Here is a 5,883-nt window from a genome sequence, read left to right on the forward strand (position 1 = left end):
ACCGCACCGGGGGGAAGGTGGCGTGTTACCCGAGCCGCACGTGCGCGCGCCGGCAGCTACCCTCGCACCTGGAAGCAGTGGAGGCACCGCAGAACAGCGCCTGCTCCCGCCGCGGCCCCGCGCTGCCCGCCCGGCGCGGCGCTCCCGTCCCTAGGCACCCAGGGGCTCCGAGGCAGCGACGTGGGGCCGCCCGGGAGACCCCTAAGCCGAAGACCGCATCCCCGGGGCTCCACCCTTGCGGCGTTCAAACATTGTATACAGTTCCATGGTTGCAGCATCCTCAGTTCATACAAATGTATTGCGTTTAAGACGAATCTGGTGCGCCCAGACAGACCTCTCGGGGCAATCCGCCTGGGGTGGGTCGGCCTCCGCCGCCAGAAATGGGATGCGGCGCCCCAGCCCCGGCTGCCGGCGTATGAAGCGTTGCTAGGCAACTCGCGGCTCCCGGCAACAGGCAGCGCCCAGAGATGACGCCAACAGCCCGCGTCCGCACTTGGACCAGCCCCCTTGCGGCCGCCGCATGCCATTGGCCGGCGGCAGACGGAGGCGGGCTTCGGCCAATGGGCGACGCCGCTCCAGGGGGCGGGACCCTGTTACTAGGGCGGTGCGCCTGCCGGAAGCCCGCGGCGGCGGCCACGCGCAGGTAGGTGAGGGAGGTTAGCGTGGTCGGGGGTCGGGGGTCGCGGGGCGGCTTCCACGTGGGTGCGGGGACTCGGCGGTTGGCGGGAGGGACTGGCAGAGTCCTGCAGACGGCGCGCGGGGTTTGAGCCGCCGGCTACCCCGGGCTGTGCCCCCCGAGCCTGTCATTCCCTTCGCCTCAAGCCGCCCCTTGACTAAAGCGTGCGGTGGGCTCCCGCGTGTGCGCCTGCCCCAGGCCAGGGCTCGCGGCGGAACGACGCCACCTGGGACTCTCGCGTTCTGCGGGGACAGAATTAATAAGTAAGGTGGTGGTGGGCGCCTGCAGGGAAATGAGGCGGAGCAGGGCGTGGAGAGCGGGCCGCGTCGGTGTCAGCAGACACGGCGGGTGGAGGGGCTCCGGGCGCAGCAGCAGCCGCTGCGGCGAGAGCACAGGCCGGAGGGCAGGGTCAGGGGGGGACGTCGGGCAGCCACGTGCGTCCGGAGGCCTAGGTGAGGTCGTGGACTCCTCCCCGAGCACAGTGGGAAGCCTTGGGAGGGTGTGGGGCAGAGCCTGACTTGGGCATTCTCCGAGGCATTCCGCAGGCTCTGTTGGAAATGGACTGGAGGGGCAGGGGCGGGGGCTCTTGAGAAACGCAGATGGAAGGGTGGTAGTGGTACGGGGAGTGGAAGGGAGTCACTGCCCTGTGGACGTGCTTTAGAGACAGGCCAGCAGGGCTACCGGACACTGGAGTCGTGGAACACCACAGTCTTTAGCTTGAGCTAGAATCTGAATTTCCCCAGATGGCCGTTTGTTGAGAGGACAAATGCACAGGAAGATGGGTTTGTGGAGGAACATCAGAAGTATCCATGTTGATGCCTTGTGTTTGAGATGGTGTGTGAGGGAGTAGGTGATACACTGTATCACACTGTATGATACAGTGTAGTAGTGCAGTTTACGGAGAAGTTCCAGGTGGCCAGGTCGCCTACGGATAGTTGGTGTTTAGAGCAGCACAGCAGGCTGAGATCAGTTAGCGAATGAATGTAGGCAGAGAGGAAACTGGGCTCACAGACTGGAGCCCTTTAGTGCCCAGGGCCAGAGAGGTGAAGGGGTGGGAGGAAAAGCAGGTGGTAATGGGGTCTGTTTGAAAGCCAAGAGGAAAAAAGAATGTGGAGACAGAAATGAGCATCAGCTGTCAGATGCTGCTGTTAGGTCAAATAAGGTGAGTGCTGAGAATCTGCCATGGGGTTTCATGTCTGCGAGGAGCAAGCTGGACCGTAGTTTACCGTAGTTAAAGAGGTAAGACTGGATTTTAATCAGTAATAACTGTTGCAGTAGGGATAAGAGCTGCGTGAACTGAACTCACCTTGGATTTGTCCAGAGGTGACTGAGGGAATAGGGACGGGACGGGGGAGCGGCACTTAGTAGACTTAGGAAGTGAAAAACTACAAAAACTGGGGCAGGGGTGTTGGTCTGTGTGAAACCCATCTGGGTTTGCTTAACTGGCGCTTGTCAAAAGATAGGCTCCTACTCTTCCACAGAGCTGTCGGATGGTGCCCCATCGTCAGGTGTCGCAGCATTGACTTTTCTCAGGCCGGCACTTTTTAAGGGTGCTAGGGTCATCATAGGGATGGGGCTTTGAGCTGTTAGAAACTGTATTAGTGTTAGGCCAAGGTTGAGGACCGGTGGAGAGAGGAGCCTGGCTAGAGTTGGGCCATGAAGAGAGTCTTTCTTTGTCCTTATGGTGTGGTTGGTGATCTTGAGAACAGCTGAAGAATGGCAGAAGCCTGGTGGGAAGGGTGTGGGAGGGAACAGGGGGGAAGGGGTTATGCAGTGCAGGTAGGTGGCTCTTGAGCAGGAGGAAGCAGAAACGGGGTAAAGAGCATGTGAGATCAAGAGAGTTTTTACGATGTGGGAAATTTTGGTTGATTGAGTAGAAGGGAAGCTGGACCCGTGCAGGAGGGGAATTGTTCAGTGATGTGGCTGTGTAGGCAGGGCATGGAACCCAGCGCCAGAGTGGAGGGTTTGGCCTCCGTCGGAAAATGACAGGATCCATCGTAACAGGAGAAAAGGGTGGAGGGTAGATGTGGGAGCTTGCAGAAGCTCCCTTCCAGTTGCTTTGATTTCCTCTGTGATCAGGAATTAAGGTCCTGTGAGAGAAGGGAGAAGACCTTGGCAGTTTGAGAGGAGAGGCTTGTCCAGGTGAGTGGCTGGGGTGGGGAAATGTGGTGGGACCACCGGTGAGGCTGAAGGATTATTGGACCCTGGAGTGCTGGGGGTGGTGAGCTGCAAAGAGGGGCTTGGTGAGTGAGAAATTTGGAGCGTTTGTAGTAACTGGGCTTCAAGTTTGGCATTTGGAGGAGGGAGAGGGGAGGGTAAGTACCAGGAGAGCAAAATCCAGAGGCTGTTCTATGTGGGCAAGTCAGAATGCAGACCAGTCTTGGTTCAGAATGAACAAGAGCAAAGTCCCAGTCCCGGCACAGGAGCTGGGATTCCGCTCCTGGATTCCCCAGACAGATTTCCTCGAGGGTTGTGGATTGTGAGGGCGCACACCCACCTCCAGGGGCCCTTCCTTGCAGCCTGCCTGACAGGACACATCAGAGGTATCATGCTCTGGGTGAGAGGGGGGCATTAGGGGCTATGGGTGGGGATTTCAGATTTAAGAAGACCCTTTTCCTATAGGCTGATTTATTTTTTGAAGATCCTGTGGAGTTTCTTTTCAGCCCTGGAGTCCCAGCAGCCTCAGCCCATTGGCGTTGACACTTCCTGACTAGTGACTGTAGCCCAGCCCAGATGGTTAGCTGGTCTCTGTGTGTCTGATGTGGGTCCTCAGCTTTCTGCTGCTGGAAGGGTTTGTTTGCTCCCCTGAAGGCTTTTGAGCTGGTATTTTAAAAGAAAGGTTGTGTTTCTGCTTTTGTTGTAGAAATTACAGAAAAGTAGAAGGGGGGGGAACCATACTTGTAATTCTGACTCTCTAAAATGTTAATTTTTTTTTTTTTAAGATTTCATTTATTCATTTGACAGAGAGAGACGCACAGGGAAAGAGGGGACACAAGCAGGGGCACAGGGAGAGGGAGAAGTAGGCTTCCTGCTGAGCAGGGAGCCCGATGAGGGGCTCAATCCCAGGATTCTGGGATCATGACCTGAGCCAAAGGCAGATGCCCTAAGACTGAGCCTCCCAGGTGCCCCAAAATGTTAATATTTTAATGTATTTCCTTCTAGTGTTTTTCTTCGTACATACGTGTGTATCATTTTTCCTACAAAAGGAGGGTCACATTGTACATATGTAGGTTCCCGCCCATCTTTTCCCTTTATGTTGTACCCTGAGCTCTTCCTGCCATAACTGAGTGCTTGGTGTGCTCAGGGCAGCCGTGCTCCTGTGCGTGAACAAGTCATTCATTTGCCCGGTCCCCTATTGTTGGGTAGTTATGGGGTTTTCCACTTTTTAATTGAAGAGGCGTTATCATTCCTTGTACAGTGCCATTGTCGTCCTTATATTTGAATCTCAGTCCATGATTATTTCATCAGGATAAGTTCTAGAAGTGGAATTACGGGCTAAAGCACTTGATAAATGTTATGAAATTGCCTTTTAAAAGGACTGTGCCAATTTATTCTCCTGTCAGGAGGCATGATAACGGCCTTTTCATCATTCTCTGGCTAACCCTGAATAATAGAATTTCAAAAATCGTTTATGCAAAAAAAGGCATTTTTAACCTATGCAATTAGCTAAGTAATACGTGCATACAGCTGGAAACCTGCAGCGGTAGCGGGAGATGGAAAAGAACAGCGCCCCATGGCTGGGCCGGGCCGCACCTCGGAGGCAAGCATTGTCCTCGGTCAGCTTTGCAAACTGGCATCACTTCCAGACGTCTAGAGCACAGTGTGTGCCTCGGGTTTACCAGTTTTAGGCGTCATATGTTGGTCCGCCCCTCTGATGGGTGCACCCCGGTTTCCTCACCCGCGTGCTGCCCTCAGCACTTAGCACAGGGTGAGCGCTGGGTGAAGGTGGATGCTCACGGCCACCGTTGCTACGAATAGCTTTCCGGACACCCCTGTCCCCAAAGCTACGAATAGCTTTCCGGACACCTCCTGGCCCCTAGATAAGGGGAGAACTTAACGCTGGTGAACCCTTATGAGCAGCTAGTTGTTTTGCAGAAAAGCCTGTGAGGAAAGAGAAACACGAAGGAGGGGTCTCGAGCTTTCTGAGGTCGGGGCGCCAGGCCACTGAGCTGCTGCGGGCTTTGGAGGAACTCGGTGAAGCTCCACCACGACTGCTTTCCTCGGCACCCTTCCCGGTGTCATCAGGCAGCTCATGGGGACGCCGAGGAGCATTAGTTGACTCTGGTTGTGCTGGATGCTTGGACACGCTCTTGCGCCCCTCACGGCTGCTCTGAAGTAGGGTTACTGCTAAGGGCAAAAAAAGGAAGAAGGAAAGCTGGTACAGGGGCATCATATAGTTTAATTCATTATAGACCATTTGCGAGAGATTAGAGGGGGTTTTTTTCTTTCTTTGTGTGTTTTAGTGGTTCACAGGGTTCTGTGACCATCACCACAACCTGATTCCAGAACATTTTCCTTCTCCCAAAAGAAACCCAGTACTGTTCACAGTCACTCCCTACCTCTGTCCCCCCACCCCCACCCCGAGCGAACACCAGGCTACCTTCCTGTCTCTCTAATCACTCATTCTGGAAATTTCATATAAGCGAGATTATACAATCTGTAGTATCCCGTGACTGGCCTGTCTCACATAGCAGGATGTTTTCAAGATTTATCCAGTCGGTGCTTCAGTCCTCCCTTTTTTTGGCCAAATAATGTTCTATTGCCTGGGCATACCACATTTTGTGATCTGGTTATCAGTTGTGGACGTTCAGGTTGTTTTCACCTTTTGGATGTTATGACTAATGTTATGAACATTCATGTTTGAATTTTTATGTGGATGTGTTCATTTTCCGTGGTGGAGTTGTTGGGTCATATGGTAACACAATTAACTTTTTGAGGGTCCACTAGGCTGTGGTACAATGTGGCTGTACCATTTTATGTCCCACCAGCAGTGAAGAAGGGTTCCGAGTTTTCCACGTCATCAATATTTATGATTATCTGTCTTTTTGCTTATAGCCAACTTAGTGACTGTGAAGTGGTGAGTCATTTGACTTACATTTCCCTAACGATGAATGATGTTAAGCATCTTTTCTTGTCCTCATTGGCCATTTGTATGTCATCTGTGGGGTAATCTGTATTCAAGTTCTTTGTCCATTTTCAAATGGGAC

At 53.6% G+C, this 5,883-nt stretch overlaps 1 protein-coding gene across 1 annotated transcript in view; it reads left to right on the forward strand.

Annotated features, from left to right (window-relative positions):
• The first annotated feature begins 624 nt into the window (after positions 1-624).
• CHLSN (cholesin) overlaps positions 625-5,883 on the forward strand; it is a 125,101-nt gene continuing 119,842 nt past the window's right edge. Inside the window, exon 1 of the mRNA XM_080830024.1 lies at positions 625-643. The gene's annotated coding sequence lies outside the window, so the exon portion shown is untranslated. The remainder of the gene's footprint in view (positions 644-5,883) is intronic.

Source organism: Martes martes, assembly GCF_963455335.1.
Source record: "Martes martes genome assembly, chromosome: 18".
Taxonomy (NCBI): domain Eukaryota; kingdom Metazoa; phylum Chordata; class Mammalia; order Carnivora; family Mustelidae; genus Martes; species Martes martes.